Below are 18,996 nucleotides of genomic sequence, written 5' to 3' on the forward strand. Positions count from 1 at the left end.
ACGTTCAATCTATGTATGTGCACAACTTTCACTATACATGTGTGTATGTAGTTTTCCATCTAGGTATGGCTATTTTATCATATATTTTATTATATTTTGAGGCTAAAACCAATACAAGAACTTTCTGTCCAGTTTGACTAGAAATATAAATGCTGAGTTCGGCCTGGCATTGCATCACACATACATTATCTTTCATTACATTAATACATGGCCATGCTAGTTCCTTTTCCTGTGCACAGAATATCAGATAAACATGGCTCCAGATAAATGGATGTTTATGGGAGGCCTGACATTTAACTATGTGACAGCTCCCTTTGTTCTTATACATTAGCTAGCATATGGCAATGGTTATGGGGCTAGACTAGCTTGAACATGATGAATCAGGCCCTTATCCTGGCCTATGTCTTTTAATATGAATTCCTGAGATTGGGGGCTTTTTACTCAAAGCTACATCCTTCTACATGTTTAGGCATGTTTCATTACAAGTTAAATAAAAATACAGTGTTATTGAACGTGATGTGAGCTGCATGGAAAAATGCATTGGAATGTTGGATGATCCTTCTTTTCCACATTGCACTTCCTATTATTTTAGTTAGATGAAACAATGCAAAATAAAATGATTGAAAACAAATCGAAGGTTATTGTAATACAAAAGTACATTATTCCTTTTTGTGTTTCGGTGCCAGCAGCATAGCACTGTGATGACATCCTGAATTTATCATTGATGTTCTAAAGCTCGGAAAACATGTTCTGGGGCCTGCCAATTTCTTTTGGATGTGGCAAAGTTCCAACTTCCACAGGGATATTATTCTGCATGTCCTTAGCAGTGACCCAGTCTCTGCATTTCTAGAAAAAATGCTTACAGTTTGTCTCTCAGCATGAACACAGTTATTTGAGTGTCACAGGTGTACTCTTTCGCATCCTGGCAAGAATGAGACAAAATCCAACAAGAAACATGATTTTCAGAATATTGTCTCTCTCGCTTTTTCAGGAAGACTTTCTGTTCTCAGTTTTTTTTTAGTAAAATGATCTTAAGGTCCATAGTTGTTACAGAATGGATGTCATTGTGCCTTTTTTTTGTACACTTTGCATAGTCCAAATTGCTGTTGGGAAAATCTATATTTGTCTGCTTTGTAATTGTTATCGTTTTGTGAATAAAAACATGTACTACAGCACCTGCAAACCCCCTTCCTGGCCATGCATTTGCATAAGCGAAAAATGCACAGAACAAGAGCAGACACATTTGTGCCATCTACAACGTGCACATTCTAAGGCCCTGGAGTGCAAAATTAGTTCTGACAACATATGGTGATGCGCTATCAGAGCATGTGTTGAGGTCATGATTCAGCATGACGCTAGAGCCAGGGATCATAAAGTGGTCATCTACAATGTGGAAAGCTTTGCTGTGATTAATGCAGTACAAAAAGTTGTTGAAATCAGACTTTGCTTTTAACACATTAGTACCCTGCGAGGGTCAACCAGAATGAAACAAACATTCTGATTGGCCCTTACCAGATCCATACCTCGCCGGCAATCCCTCGGCCGGGATTCCATTGCTTTGTTCCAGGCGGTGGGGCATGGCAGCCCCTCAGCCAATGAGGAAGATTGAAGCGGGGCCATCCCCGCTCCGAGCCCTTCGTCCCCCGCCGGGGATTCAGGTATGTGTTTTTCTTTTCCTATAACACTTCCCAGCTCGTCCGCTCCAGATGGCTGCCATGGAAAGGGAAAACGGACTCCATTTTCCCTTTCCCGGCGGCCATTTCCTTAGACAGTCTTATTTTTCTTTTCTGCTCCCCAAACGCCACAGCATTTTGGAACAGAAAAGAATGCTATTAGTACCCCGTTCTTGCGGGCCCCGAGGCATTACCTGACTCGGGGCATATTGCTTAATTAAAGTCTTTTGCTTGGGGCAAAACTGGCAGATATTAGCCCTGAATATTGTCTTATGGGACGGAGCCGAAGTCAGAACACAAACATGAACCTGCTTGTTGGGGCAGATATAGGACAGTTACAGACATCTGTTGCACTACTGAGCCACAGAATGGCAGAAATAATTCCAATAGGTGGATTTTAGCAGTGAGTATACCAATCTATGTACTGGGAACATGTGTGTCTGCTTCCCAGATGTAGAGATGCCCAAAGGTCATTCCAAGTAATGCACCAACTAAGCAAGGAAGCCTCCGTGCATTAGCCTTTCCCATGAGAAAGACAGCACACGTTTAAGATGATCCAGTATAAACAAGATGGTAAAGCATCAAATCAAATCCAAACTCTGCCTCCTGTACCCGTGAGAAATGCACTGACAGGCATAGCCTGCAATATGAAGGTTTCATTAGTGACCCCAAGGTCTGGAACACAGACTAGAACCATTTTTATTATGAGCCAGAGAATTTTCATATCACTGAGAATGAGTCTTTGCAGCCTGCATTGAACGTTATTCTATATAAACCAACAACATTAGTATCTTGATGGAATACTTCACCACTGATCAAGCTAAATGAACATTGACAACCTTACCACAAGTCCTTATTACTAACACAATATAGTTTTTAAAAACAAATATTTAAAAGCTTAGAGCAGTAACATGTCAGTTAATGCCCCGGGGCCAATAGCTATAGGCCCATGCGATACTAATAGCAAAATGCCCCTCAGTAATGCCCCTGCGGTGAGTGGCATATTGCTATTAGTATCCCGGGCCTCAAGACCAGGGTACTTATAGCAATCTTTTCTGTTTCGAAATGCAGCAGCATTTCGGAACAGAAAAAAAAATGTGTCCACGGAAATGGGCAACAGAAAAAATGGAGTCTGTTTTCCCTTTCCATGGCGGCCATCGGGAGTGGACGCGCTGGGAACAGAAGTGTTCCCAGTGGGGTCGCTCCAAAAAAAAAATCAGAAGTCAGTGGGGTTGGGAAGGCAGGGAGGGTGGAGAGGGGGGAGAAAAAAAAATACATACTTGAATCCCCGCAGGGGACGTGGCAGCCTCCAGGCGTGTGGAGGCATGGAGCGGGGATGGCCCCGCTTCGCGCCTCCTTATTGGCTGAGGGGCTGCCACGCCCTCCATCCAGGGACAAAGGTGTGGAATCCCGGCCGAGGGATTTCCGGCCAGGTAATGCCCCTGCGAGGGCCAATCAGAATGTGTGTTACATTCTGGTTGAAAACAGGATATTGGTGCACTACAGTGTACTTAAGTTCAAGAGGTATACTCTTTTTGAGTTCTCAAATGTGTTCATTGTGAAATCACGTTCTGGTGCTCTAGGAAAAGCTCTTCCTACTCAAAACATAGGAGCTGAAAACATAATGATCCTGTAACCTCAGACAACACTGAGGTAAAACCACGGTCACTCAAATCGAGGGGTTAGCCTCTTCAAAATAATGCAATGAACTTCAATTAGTTTCAATATATGTTTTTCAATTATTCTCAATGAAATCAGTTACAAGATAATTTCGGCAACAAGAAAAGAAAAACTCAGCAAATTGCTTCCTTCACTGATTAATATGTTCACAGTGTTGGTAGGTTTATACAGAGAAAGTATTGTGTTCAAACGAAAATTAGAATCCAAAACAATCTCCTAACAGAATATATAAGTACAATCAGTACATCAAAGTACGCGTTTGGGGGTTCTGGTTGACCCTCGCTGGGGTACTAATTTGAGATATTTGATGATTGAGATTGACCCTGGAGAAAGCATACTCATGTTATTTTCTCAGCAGTTTCCAAAAAATGTCTGTATTCATATGAACCCATGAGGTCTGGATGTACTCATCATACTGGACGTCATTGAAAGCTTAAAATGTTTTTTCTTTAATATTGAAGCAGATATATGTTATATTGTTGTATGTCTCTGATAGAACAATGTTGTCCATGCAGCCTGAACACATCATCAGGCATTAAAAATGGTGTGACCCAGAAATTGTAACCCCATATGAACCTTAACAGGTCATGTTCAAAAATATTTTCCCAGCATTGATTTTGAAACCTTTACCATAAGAATATTTAATATCCTTCTGAAATCTCTGATTTTTAGTGGAACTTGTGTCCTGAAGACATGGACAATGATTTCCATTGTCCAGCCTAATGCATTCTTCATTAAGACTTTTCTTATGGCAATTCTTTTTTTTTAAACATCTTTGAAATACTTTCAAAAAGTCGATGACCCATTCCAACCAATATTATGGTTTCGTCTCTTGCTGACAGAAAATACACAATGAGTTACCTAACATGATGTCAGTAGTTACAACTATGAAGTGCACAAGGAGACACTAAACTGCAATAATATGTCCATATGTGTTCTAATAAACAAACATACATTGGAATGATCAATGGATGAAATCTGGAACAATCTCAATGTTAATATTGTTTTCACATGGCTAGTATATCACAAACGGCCGTCAATTATTTACTTTTTGCTGAATAATTTACGGGAAAGGCATTCTTTTGGAACCGTGAGTGCCAGACGCTGGAAGATTATCCTACCTAAAAACCCAAGGGGCAACTAACAAATCTCAATACTATAGAGTCGTATACCCTAACAACGCAAAATCCTTAGATAATCATATTAGAGTCACCACTAAAACTAAATGACAAGTGCAGGCTGGGTGAATGTCTAACTTCTAAACCGTATTAATATACTATTAGAAACACCAGGGGGGTAATTCATAGAATTCAGCGCACAAGTGGCGCACGCGGCTGGCGCACAGTGTGCGCGTGCGAATCCTTGCGCCAGCCGCGTGCGCCAAAATCCATTTCCGCGCACAGCGTATTCATGGATCCCAGCTACCAAAAGCAGCCGTGGTGCACAGTCGCGCAGTCACCCTGCAGCAGCGCCAGTTACGCCCCCAAGAACGCCTCTCACGCAGGGAAAAGCCATCAAAATCCCCAATCCAGCGCAAAGGGCTGCGCCAACCCTGTACCAGCACAGCAAGCGGGCTACGTGTATCACTGGGGTGCGCGGGAAGTTCCACACGTGAATGTCCTGGCTACGTGTATCTTGGGGTGCGCAGGAAGTTTCACACGCGAAGTCAGCAGGGTACATGTATATCAGGGGTGCGCTGCAAGTTACACACGCGAATGTCCTGGCTACATGTATTTCGGGGTGCGCGGGAAGTTTCACATGCGAAGTCAGCAGGGTACATGTATATCAGGGGTGCGCGGGAAGTTCCCCACGCGAATGTCCTGGCTACGTGTATTTCAGGGTGTGCGGGAAGTCTCACACGCGATATCAGCAGGGTACGTGTATTACTGGGGTGTGCGGGAAGTTCCACACGCGAATGTCCTGGCTACGTGTATCTTGGGGTGCGCGGGAAGTTTCACACGCGAAGTCAGCAGGGTACGTGTATTTCAGGGGTGCGCGGAAAGTATCACACGCGATTCCATCAGGGTACGTGTATTCCAGGGGTGCGCGGGGAGGGGGTCCTCCCAGGTGTTCCCTCTACACCCTCCACGGCCCCTGCAGGTGGCTCACACCACAGGGGCCTACCCTGCACATGTCCTGCAGGCACCCCATCCACCATGGCCATGCCCCCCAGCCAACCCACATGTCAACTTGCACTACTGCCCACCAACGCATGTCCCCCTGCACCCCCAGCCACCAGGGGCAGCCTCCACAAGACCCCCACCCATGTCGAACTCATGTCCCCCACCACCCCCACCCCCCAGCATTGTGGGGCACCTGCCAGCAGGCCCCCACCCATGTCCAACTCATGTTCCCCACCACCCCCACCCCCCAGCACGGTGGGGCACCTGCCAGCAGGCCCCCACCCATGTCCAACTCATGTTCCCCACCACCCCCACCCCCCAGCACTGTGGGGCACCTGCCAGCAGGCCCCCACCCATGTCCAACTCACGTTCTCCACCACCCCCACCCCCAAGCACTGTGGGGCACCTGCCAGCAGGCCCCCACCCATGTCTCCCACCACCCCCACCCCCCAGCAGTGCAGGGGCAGCCTCCACCAGGCCCCCACCCATGTCTCCCATCACCCCCACCCCCCAGCAGTGCAGGGGCAGCCTCCACCAGGCTCCCACCCATGTCTCCCATCACCCCCACCCCCCAGCAGTGCAGGGGCAGCCTCCACCATGCCCCCACCCATGTCCAACTCATGTTCCCCACCACCCCCACCCCCCAGCACTGTGGGGCACCTGCCAGCAGGCCCCCACCCATGTCCAACTCATGTTCCCCACCACCCCCACCCCCAAGCACTGTGGGGCACCTGCCAGCAGGCCCCCACCCATGTCCAACTCATGTTCCCCACCACCCTTACCCCCCAGCACTGTGGGGCACCTGCCAGCAGGCCCCCACCCGTGTCCAACTCATGTTCCCCACCACCCCCACCCCCCAGCACTGTGGGGCACCTGCCAGCAGGCCCCCACCCATGTCCAACTCATGTTCCCCACCACCCCCAGCCCCCAGCACTTTGGGGCACCTGCCATCAGGCCCCCACCCATGTCCAACTCATGTTCCCCACCACCCCCACCCCCCAGCACTGTGGGGCACCTGCCAGCATGCCCCCACCCATGTCCAACTCATGTTCTCCACCACCCCCCAACACTGTGGGGCACCTGCCAGCAGGCCCCCACCCATGTCTCACACCACCCCCACCCCCCAGCAGTGCAGGGGCAGCCTCCACCAGGCCCCCACCCATGTCTCCCATCACCCCCACCCCCCAGCAGTGCAGGGGCAGCCTCCACCAGGCCCCCACCCATGTCCAACTCATGTTCCCCACCACCCCCACCCCCCAGCACTGTGGGGCACCTGCCAGCAGGCCCCCACCCATGTCCAACTCATGTTCCCCAGCCAACATGCCATCACAATCTAGATCCCTGGTCCCTATGGTCAGCCTCCAAATGCAAAACACCCACCCGAGTATTGCATCCACCCACTCAGAAATGGTAATTACATGACAGAACACCAATTGCAAGTTTTGAAACAAACACATGTCCCTCACATACACCCAATGGGTGTCAGTGAATCTCAAAACCCATATCATGATATGCATGAAACCTGTTGGGTGTCCTGACCCACGTTTGAGCTATCATGCTGCAACATTTGGTGCTGTGGGCTTAGAAAATCCAAGATGGCCAAAAAGCCCACATGTGCGCCCGAATCCAGGAGAACCAAGCAGTTTGCGCACACCAAAATGGTTGCCTAACCTGCCACCCACCAGTGCGAGCATGAGTGGAATGGATGCCAAAGGAAAAACACCAGTGCCATGTGTTGAACCTGGAGAATATACTTCCATGTAATATCTCTTGTTTGAAATGCTTGAATCCAAGGCAGATCCCAAAAATGGCTGCAATACTGGTGCTCACTACTATCAGAAAGCCGGCATTTTAAAACAACACCAGACATTTGTGTAAAACTGAATAAATGAACCCAAAGCAGGCCAAAGAAAGACTTACTGAGAGGTGGATACAATGTAAAGTTATATTCGTGAGTGACTTGAAGGTTTATAACAAGACTGGCTGAGCTCTGCAGGTCTGCAGCGGCTTAAACTGAAACTGGATTTAAAATTACCAAAAATCGAAATGTGTAAATAAACTGAGGGACAGACTTGTGACTGCCACATAGTTTGTCACTGTTAAAATGTCATAGTTTTGAACTTAGAATCAGCATTCTAGCTGCATGTGTAAAAATTGTTAGTTTTATTTGAATGCAGAAAACTGGGTAACTAAAAGTGACATTAGCTGGGACCTGGCTTAAGGAACTGGATTCTGCCTGACAACTTCCCCCCAATTGGAGTGAAACTGGATCCACAGCAGTTCTCAGGCCTGGCTGCATTCTGAGGGGAGGTTACTCCTCTCTGATTGAATTACCAAGGGACTGCTAGAGACTAAACAAAGCACCCAGCAGAGGGTTTATTGGAGGGAGGTCATAAATGGCTTCCTCTTGAACAATGGGCCTTCCAGGGCCCAGGCAGATGGTTTATTGGGGGGGGGGGGCGTAAAATTGCTTCCTCTTGGCAGAAGCTGGGAGGGGCAGGGTCTCTGAGCTTGGCAGAAACTGGATAAACTGGGTTCTACACCATGTGACCTGGGAAGACACACCCCTGTTGGCCAGAATATGATTTTAAGAAAGATGTATAACTCATGGTGCGGACTTGTCAAAATTATCTAAATGATACCATAATTCTTGTGATTTTTCTTCCACATTTTAAGAGGTTTTAGGACCTGGTGGTATGATCTGGGGGGTTGCTAGCAGAAAATAGGGTTTCACTCCAAATGTATGCATGTTAAAAATCTGACACTTCCTTATATAAATGCATACATGCCTTGCGCACATTTGTATAAATTTTAATGACAAACCAATGTTGCATAGCCCACTAAAATCGAAAATATGTTGCCATTTTTTAATGCAAGCCTCCAGGAAGAGCAGAGTTTGAACAGAGTATACCTCATGTGATATGTGATGGGTGCATGTAATTTTAAACAACTGTGTATCTGTGCAATATGTATTTGAATCAAATATAGATTTGTGGGCAAACTGACCAGGGGAGGATCCTCTGACCCATAAAACCTACAGCATCACTCTGACTCACATTTCCTTCCCCCAATCATGGGAGAGGGGAGAATTGGGCCAATGACAAGTAGAGAGGGGCAGGCTTTGCTAGGCCCAGGCACACACCCATTTTCAAAACACATAAAAAGAGACTGCTGGGACAGGTAGAGATTCAAATCCAGTTGCTGCAACGCGCTTTTCCGGACCACACAACATCCAGAAGATACCAGATCCAACACTTAGACGTTAAAACTCCAAAGAACGTGATTCAGAACTCAAAGGAAGGGCCTAAACCCACAAACTGAGACTCTTCTCAGCAGGCCTCAGCATCCAGCAAACCTAACAGCGGTAGCAGCATCCAGAAGCCGTGCAGATCAATGCTGTGTCCAGAGAAAGCTGTGCAGAAAGATCCAGGAGCTGTGCACAGACGCTGTACCCAGAGATCCAGGAGCAGTGTCAGACCAGACCAGCAGAGCAGAGACTAAATGCTGTGCGCAGAGACCGTCCGGGGCAAAACCAGAACCGAAGCCATCTTGACCCGATCCGTGAGACCTAGACCTTCCAAATACATTGTGAGTACAGCTAGGACGGTGTGAAACCAAATCTCTTAGTTTCCAGTGATATAATTCAATCTATTTAATTTAAGTAGAACTGCCTCCTAACTGTCACTTGTCAATTCTGCAGCCGCATAGCTGTCATCTGTCATTTTTAAAAGCTGTCACCTGTCAATTTGAGTTACTTTAAATTCGAAAAACGACCTTTACAGAATCGTTCATATCTTTGGAACCGTTTGGGCTAGAAACTTGGTTTAACTTTCCTCTGAAAGCTTAGAATCCTAGTCTAGTAAGGCCTTAACTGAGGAACTGAAAGCGCAGGCTCTTGCATTGCAACAGGGAGCAGGGGGGGATAGAGACCAGGTTCGCTGGGAGAGGGAGACTCCTGAGCATAACCTCAGGAGCCCTAGTACCAGAGGCCTTCATATCTCTCAGTCCCTGGACTCTGCCACCCCCATGTCCCCTCGCGGACATAAGCCCAGGGCCACCGGGTTGGCAGATTACTATCCAACCAGAAGTATGGGGCTCATAGGCCAGTACCTCTCAGGAATGGAGGGGCGGGCATCCCGGTATGGGCACCCAAGCACGGTGCAATTTCGTGGGGAACCCCAGGAGAGTAGGCCCATTAAGGGCATCCTGAAAACTTCTGCCCAGTTAGGTCAGTGGGGGGGATACCCATCAAATCCTGGCAGCAAGGAGGAATCTGAAGACTCCTCTGAACGGCGCAGGACACAGGAGACCAGGCCCCCACATTCTGCCAGCCATTCCCAGGCTCGCAGAATCCGGGAAAACCTGGAAGAGCAGACAGGAACCTCTGGGAGCAGTGCCTCTGAGTCAGAGGATGAATGGACCAGGGTTGCCCGACCAAAAAGGCCAATAAGGCAAAAAGTGCTTTGCTTAAGGACCCATTGAAGCAAATAAAGGCAATAAGGAGTGTCATCACGCCTTATCATAAGAACGCCAAGTATTCCGTTTGGGAACACTTGGAGCTCTATGAGCAAATGATGGAGACTTTCCATTTGAAGGACAGCAGTAGCTGCATCCAGTACGGCAAATGGACATTCTCCCCAGAATACTCCAGTTTCTTTGAGGGGCTGGAGGACCAAAATCATTTAAGATGGTCCACCTATAAGGCGGCCATCTTGAAACATTTTTCTGTTCACAGAAATCCTCAAGAGGCTCGCAAGGCAGCCTACAATTTGCAATGTGGGGAGGATCAGGCCCCACAAGAGTTTGTGCAAGAATTAAAGCGTGCTTTTGCGCAGACCACCAGAAGGGTGCGCACAGACAGCAAAGAGTTTGTCAATACATTTTTCCATGCTCTCCCTAAATATATAATGACCCAGCTCGTGAGAGATTTTCATGAGAAAAGATCTTTAGACTGGGTCATTGAACAGGCTACCCGGATCTATGAGGTGCAGAAGCCTATCGAAAATAAAAATAACGCGCCGAAAAACCCCAAAACCAACAGCACCCCTGCTGCTGCCAAGGTGGCAGAGGTAAAGGTTGCCCCCGTTTTAGATTTGGAGATGGGGGGGCCTAAAAACCTGCCTGTACCAAATAATTCACAGCCCAGAAGGCCCTCGGGCCAGTCACAGACAGGGAGTCGAGGAGGTAGTCCCACAAATGGGGTCCCCCGCTCCCCTGACTATGTAAGTCCCTGCTACAAGGGAAACCGACCAATCCTGGGTTAAGTGTGGACTCCTCCAGCCCAAGGGGGGGGAGATCCAGCCAAGCACCTGACCCGGGGCACTTCCCTCCTAACTTCCCCCAGGAGGGCAGAAATTCTCCAAATCCTGGGCAGAACTTTTTCCCCAGGTATCCGCCCAATTTCCAGCCCCAAAATCATCCATCCTTCTTTCCCCAATTCCCTGAGCCCAGACAACCTAATCCGGGAGAGGGGAGACCAAGGGTGGAGGGGTACACAAATCTTCCCAACCAGGGGTACTACCAGAGAAGGGATAGCTACCCTTCCCGGGATCAGCCCAGGGGAGAAAATAGATCCCTGTATCAGCCTGAGCGGGTTTCACAACTTGAGCGCCAGGTCCAAAATATGGCACGAGATCTGGGTCACATACTGAGGGCTCAACAGAACCCTCAGATGAGCATGCCACCGCAGAATGCCCCAAACTCGGGACCTGGTGCTCCAGAACAATGACGGGGGCAGCACCCCGATAACCCACCGGTTCCCAGGGAGGAGGCACAAGGGGAAGGGGGGTGTAAAGCCTTGGAGGAATCTTCCTTCCCAACTTGTAAACAGCCCCTGGAAAACCAGGAACCGGAAACAAAATCTCCTACCCCTGAAAGCCTGCCTCCCAAGGAGCAGAGAGGGGTTAGGAGAAACAAAGGACCCAAACAGACCCACTTTGTGGAGGAGGTACAGATCTTCCAATTTGAGGGAGAGGGATCCTCAGAAGATCCTGGGAAAAGGATCTTCTCCTTCAGAGATGGGGGAACTCCTCCCAAAGAAAGATGGGTCCCAAGGGATTCCAATCCAGACTGGGGAGATATGGAGACTGAGCTACCGCCACCCATCATCTCATCCCAGAACCCACAATACCAAAATCCCCTGGTTCAAACCCATTCTGGTGACTGCCTCCAAAAAGGGGGGGGGGCGGCCCAGAACCAGAACCAGGGGAACCCACAATGGCTCTGATCTCCAGTTGCCAACTTTTTCTTTCAGATTCCCAAGATTCTCCACAGAATTCTGCCCAAATCTCTTCTCTAGCAATGTCCAAAACCAGAAAGTTAGCCCACCAGTTGTCCAAAAATGTGCATTATCTGTGCCCCCTTGAGGAGAAGGAGGGAAGATACTATGCCCCGGTACAAGTACAGGGGCAGGGTACAATTTTGGCACTGGTGGACACTGGATCCAAGCTACCCTTCTGTCCAAAAGGGCCTTTGAGGAACTAAATGCAGGAAGGGGGGAGAATTACCAAATTCCTCTCACCTCTCTTCCTGGACAACTGCAGAACTTTGACGGGAAGGAAATTCCTGTTGAGGGGACTGCAGATTTGGACATCAAAATTGGGCGACACAAGGTGAAACACCCGGTCATAGTAGTGACTCCAGAGGGCACCCCTTGTTTACTAGGGAATGACCTCCTGAGAAGGTTGTCACCCCTAATAGATTGTGTAAACAAGGTCCTCTGGACCCAGACTAGCCGACCAATAAAATTAAAACAGAGTGTCAACCATGTTAGTTTAAACGGCACCTGCCACATGGTTGAACAAAAATCTGACCAAGTAGAATTTCACTTCCAGAACAACCAAACTCCAGACGTGACAGTAATAGCAGTAGGACAACAGACTGGTGATGGGGGGTCCTCTCTATTTCTGAAAATCAACCTTCCTTCCAGTTTAAGGTGGTATTCCACACTGGAAGGAAACACTCTGAAATTCTTCACCAATCCACAATCAGAAACTCCCACTCCTATAGTCCAGAAAGATGTGAAATCAGCTCAGAGCCTGGCTGGTATTCAGCAAATTGGAGAGCAGTTGTTCATCCCTGTTCAGTTAAATGATGGGAAGGACTCTGTTCTCGCTCGAGTGTGTGTGAACAATGGTAAGAGCTTCATCAGCGAAGCCATGTTCCGCCAACTCCCAAAAGCTCCAGCCATTCCCACATTCAAACTGATAGACAAATGGGAAATGTACCTGGTAGCACCTAATTCCAAACATCTCCTGCCAAGCAGGTGTATGCTCAAGATCTCCATTGGCAACAAGAGCATAGTCCATAATTGTTGGGTCGTGCGAGACGTCACTGCCGCCTTTTACTTAGGCAGTGACATTCTCAATCACTTTGCCATTAGCTTGGACCTAATAAACTTCAAAGCTTGGTCCCGAATAGCGGATAATCCCATGGGCTTTGATGATCCAGAAAAAGCATTTAGGTCAGCTCAATTGCTACCTTATTCAGTTGAAATTCAGATCAAAGAGGAAGTCACCATCCCAGAAAGGACCCGACAATTCTCCCTGGAAGTGAAAGTTAAAAGAGGACAGAAATTGCAAAACCCTGATGCTTATATACATCTAAATGCTTCTCTCCAACAGCAAGGGTTGGAGGTAAACCCAACACCATTAGTCAACATAGAACATGACACCATTCCAATAGAGGTGGATAACAGCGACTTAAAGAGTATTACTCTAGCCGCAGGCACCATTATTGGAATGGCGGTTGATGACCGACATTTTTCCATTGATTTAGGAAATGAACTGTTAGGACCAATCCCCAAGGACTGTTTTGACAGTGACAGTGATGACAATATAACACCAGACAGGATTTTTACCTGGCATGGAGGGATCTTCCTGGTGTACACTTCCTGCCCTTATGGTAAGGAAGATGTGAATTGTGACTTCAGGAGGGATGAGGTGATTTTCCAGGTCCATGAGGGTTGCCTTTCCCACCTGAGGCCTCCAGTCCAAATCAGCACTCTGACCAGGGACTTCTCCACCAAGCTGGAGGAGGCCGCTGAGATAGCCAAACCAGAAGTCTTTCCAGGCTTCAGGCAGATGGTGGAAGAGAGAGTCAACCTAGCTGATGCCTGTGTGACTTTGGAACAAAAGCAAAAGTTGAAACAAGTTTTCTTGGATTTCCAAGATCTCTTTGCGGTAGACTCATATGACTGTGGCTGCACCGACATCCACACAACAATCCCCATGGACCCTGGAATGACTCCAGTGTTTGTGAAGCAATATTGCTTGCCTCTCGCATCCATGGAGTCCCTTACTGAAATAATTAAGAACCTAGAGTCCCGGGGAATAATTCGTCCAATACACAGCAACTACAATAACCCGGTGCTGGGAATATTGAAGCCAAACGGCCAGTGGAGACTCTGCGCCGACCTCAGGGAGCTCAACAAACGGGTCCATACTTCCCGATGGCCTCTGCCCTACATTGACCAAGGGCTGGCCCAGATCCAGGGGTCACAGGTATTCACTGCAATAGACCTGACAAATGAATACTGGACTGTGCCTGTCAGTAGGGAGGACCAATACAAGCTGGCTTTTACCTTTGGGGGCCAGCAGTACACATGGACCCGGACTCCCTTTGGATACCTCAACTCCGGCAATTAATTCAACATTTTCCTACACAAGGCCATGCCCGACCTCGGTGCAAGGGGTAACCTGGCTTATGTAGATGATGTCCTCATCAAAAGTTCATCTGTGGAGGAACACATAGCGGAGATCCGTTATGTTTTGATCCAGTTGAGGGCCGCCGGAGCAAAACTTTCCTTTCAGAAAGCACAGTGGTGTAGAACCTGTGTTAATTTCTTGGGACATGAGATTACTCCTCAGGGTCTCTGTCCCCAGGAAAAGAAAGTGGAAGCACTTCAGAAACTGAAAGACCCCACAACTCTGCGGGAACTAAGGAGCCTCCTTGGACTGACTAATTACAGCAGAAAGTTCATTGAGGGCTACGCAGAGATCACTAGACCCCTGATTCATCTCCTGAAAGGGGGGGTGAAGTGGGAATGGGGTCCAGAACAATCCGAGGCAGTAAGACAACTCAAAAGAAGCCTCTCACAAGCGCCCTGCCTAGCTTACCCTGTCAGAAACAAGGAGTTCTTCCTGGAGACAGGGTTCTCTAATACGTGCTTGACGGCAGCATTATACCAAAAGCATGACGAGGTCAATAAAGTAATCTCCTATGCGAGCAAAACTTTATCCTCTGTGGAGGAAAAATTCAACGATTGTGAGAAGGCACTCCTGGCAACGGTGTGGGCATTGAAGAATTACCGCCCGTTCATCCATGGGGAACACATCATAGTGGAGACTCCACACCAGCCTCTGCAATATCTCCAAAGTGACAGAATCCGGGCCGGAAATGTGAGTAATTCCCGAATTACTTCCTGGATTCTGTCAATGCAGGGCTTTCCTGTGGAGGTCAGATATGGCCAAAACAAGAAGGGTCCCCTCACGCAAGGTCTGGCTGACTTGCATGATTGTGCCAGAGAAAACTGTCTCGAGGACGAAAGTCTAAAAATCAAGGACAACATGGAGGCATACCTTAATTCCCCACACAAAGTCTTTGAAGAAGACAAGTGTGAGGGAATGCCCACTGTCTATGTGGATGGATGCTCTTACCATGTTGACAACTACGGGTAGAAAGAACTGGTGCCCAGCGTAGGGAATTCATGGGTGAATGAGTTCCCAGAACCCTCCGCTGGATACAAAATTGGTCCCCGAAGTAGTCAGGTGGCAGAATTGATGGCTGTGCATCAGGCCATCCTCACTGCTGTCCAACATCAACTCCACCAACTGGTCATGATCACAGATTCGGATTATGTACGGAACGGGTTCGTGGAGCACCTGGTCAACTGGAAAACCAGAGGCATGTTATGCGCTAATAACAAACCCCTGAAACATGGGAAGTTAATCCAAAACATTGATGATCTGGTCACATCGAATGGGATGACCATCTACTGGAAAAAGATCAAGGGTCATTCCAAGGTAGAGGGACCAGACAAAACTGGAAATGACTTAGCTGATCAGCTGGCCAAAACCGGGGCCATCCAAGGGGATCTAATAGAAATAGAGTCCCTGTTGGGGGAAATCAAGGTCACCGCTATCACTAGGTCCCAGACAAGTGCTCACAATGATCTTTCAACTGCACAATGGAGTAAGGAGATCCCTGATGCTGATTTAATTACAGCTCAGAAGGGGATCCAATTATTGGTAAGTTTTACCAACACCTTGAGGATCCTGAGAACTTTCCCCTGACGGATACCGATTACATTGGGAAAGAGGACCTAAGAGTGTTGATGAAATGTCTAAAAATGTTCCGAATCCAAGACGGTTTGCTGGTAAGGAAATCCAAAGCTGGCCACGATCAGTGGGTGGTTCCTACCTCATTCCGAAGCCTGATGTTAAGTCACGCCCATGATGCAGCCACCGCCGGTCATAGGGGGTTTCACACAACACTGGAAATCTTAAGAGAGGTTGCATACTGGCCACACATGGGGCAGGACCTCGACCAATACTTGAAGGGGTGTCTTGTGTGTGCACATTTCAGCCATCATCCCTCACACACCGTGCGCCTCTCCAAAAGAGGGGGATGACACTGCCATGGTCAGATTTGCAAATCGACTTTGTAGGCCTTGTGATTCGCTCGTCTAGAGGAAACAAGTACATGTTGACGGTTACATGCTTGTTTACCAATTGGGTGGAATGTCTCCCAGCCCCAAACTGCAAGGCAGAAACTGCAGCTGCCCTGATGATTAACCACATCTTTTCCCGTTTTGGTCTACCTCAAAGGATTGAGTCAGACAGGGGTAGCCACTTCACCAGTGAAGTAATGACAAAGATGTGGGAGATACTGGGGGTCAAAAGGAAGTTACATATTGCTTACCAGCAGCTTCTTCTGGGGCAGTAGAGAGATATAACCGAACCATTGTGAGCATATTAAAGAAGATTGTGGCAGATTCTGGGCCAAGTTGGGATATCCGATTACCTCTGGTCCTGATGGCCATCAGATCTAACCCTTCATCTGCAACCAAAATGTCACCATTTGAGTTGATGACCGCACGCAAGATGGTGCTTCCTCAGAATCTGCTCTACAGGACCCAAGAGTAGACACTGATAAATGCCTACACAACTCGTGAGTATGTGGAGAATATAAGGAAACACCTTCAACATGCTTTTGCCTATGCTCAGCGGAATCTAGAAAGATCAGTCGAGAGTATGAAGACCCACTGTGAGCGAAAACTTCCAGGAAGGAATATCAGGTGGGGGACCGGGTCTATTTATACAACTTCCAAAGAAACCAGGCCAAACAGCGAAAATTCTTGCCTACATGGAAGGGACCCTTTGAGATTATAGACAAGATCTCCCCTGTGGCCTACAAGATCCGCATCCCCAAAGGCGGTTTGGCAGAGGGGGAAGACAAGTGGGTCCACATAAACCAGTTGAAGTGATGCCATCCCAGGCACACTTTGCAGCAACTGGAGGAGTCCTCTGCAAATCCAGAGGGTACCGCTCCAGAGTAATTCAATTCCAACCCTAAAATATCCTACATATAGCCTATCAAATTCTGTGTTTCTCAAGTTTATGTGTTCCTGTCGCTTAATTTAAAAAAATGTGCATGTTCATATCTGTTGAGTTCTAAAATAGATATGCCACCCCACTATATCAATGGTGGGGGAGAAATGTCTGTCCATGAATAGGTATTGCCGTTTTTCCTTTGTCGTCCTAGGAGAAAGAAAACCTGGAGACTGGCCAGGGAGGACGATCCGGAGACCGTGAGCAGAGACCCAAGGTGCCCGGGGTACCACCCAATATTCCCATCAGGACCGGCGAGGAGAACCGATCGATCAGTACCGGATGGAGGAAAAGATGCTCAACTGTGCCATTTGCAGAATTGGAAGAAGATTATGCGGACATACCAGTGCGTGGGTCACCACCTTCTGTGCACCCGACTCCCCATCAACTCAAATTCAAAGTGCAGTTGCGTGGGGGGGCTTTGTTGGGTGTCCTGACCCACGTTTGAGCTATCATGCTGCAATATTTGGTGCTGTGGGCTTAGAAAATCCAAGATGGCCAAAAAGCCCACATGTGCGCCCGAATCCAGGAGAACCAAGCAGTTTGCGCACACCAAAATGGTTGCCTAACCTGCCACCCACCAGTGCGAGCATGAGTGGAATGGATGCCAAAGGAAAAACACCAGTGCCATGTGTTGAACCTGGAGAATATACTTCCATGTCATATCTCTTGTTTGAAATGCTTGAATCCAAGGCAGATCCCAAAAATGGCTGCAATACTGGTGCTCACCCTATCAGAAAGCCGGCATTTTAAAACAACACCAGACATTTGTGTAAAACTGAATAAATGAACCCAAAGCAGGCCAAAGAAAGACTTACTGAGAGGTGGATACAATGTAAAGTTATATTCTGAAGTGACTTGAAGGTTTATAACAAGACTGGCTGAGCTCTGCAGGTCTGCAGCGTCTTAAACAGAAACTGGATTTAAAATTACCAAAAATCGAAATGTGTATATAAACTGAGGGACAGACTTGTGACTGCCACATAGTTTGTCACTGTTAAAATGTCATAGTTTTGAACTTAGAATCAGCATTCTAGCTGCATGTGTAAAAATTGTTAGTTTTATTTGAATGCAGAAAACTGGGTAACTAAAAGTGACATTAGCTGGGGCCTGGCTTAAGGAACTGGATACTGCCTGACAACTTCCCCCCAATTGGAGTGAAACTGGATCCACAGCAGTTCTCAGGCCTGGCTGCATTCTGAGGGGAGGTTACCCCTCTCTGATTGAATTACCAAGGGACTGCTAGAGACTAAACAAAGGACCCAGGCAGAGGGTTTATTGGAGGGAGGTCATAAATGGCTTCCTCTTGAACAATGGGCCTTCCAGGGCCGAGGCAGATGGTTCATTGGGGGAGCCGTAAAATAGCTTCCTCTTGGCAGAAGCTGGGAGGGGCAGGGTCTCTGAGCTTGGCAGAAACTGGATAAACTGGGTTCTACACCATGTGACCTGGGAAGACACACCCCTGTTGGCCAGAATATGATTTTAAGAAAGATGTATAACTCATGGTGCTGACTTGTCAAAATTATCTAAATGATACCATAATTCTTGTGATTTTTCTGCCCACATTTTAAGATGTTTTAGGACCTGGTGGTATGATCTGGGGGGTTGCTAGCGGAAAATAGGGTTTCACTCCAAATGTATGCATGTTAAAAATCTGACACTTCCTTATATAAATGCATACATGCCTTGCGCACATTTGTATAAATTTTAATGACAAACCAATGTTGCATAGCCCACTAAAATCGAAAATATGTTGCCATTTTTGAATGCAAGCCTCCAGGAAGAGCAGAGTTTGAACAGAGTATACCTCATGTGATATGTGATGGGTGCATGTAATTTTAAACAACTGTGTATCTGTGCAATATGTATTTGAATCAAATATAGATTTGTGGGCAAACTGACCAGGGGAGG

The sequence above is a fragment of the Ambystoma mexicanum genome, chromosome 6q (genome assembly GCF_040938575.1).
Source record: "Ambystoma mexicanum isolate Mex_15411 chromosome 6q, UKY_AmexF1_1, whole genome shotgun sequence".
NCBI classification, from domain to species: Eukaryota; Metazoa; Chordata; class Amphibia; order Caudata; family Ambystomatidae; genus Ambystoma; species Ambystoma mexicanum.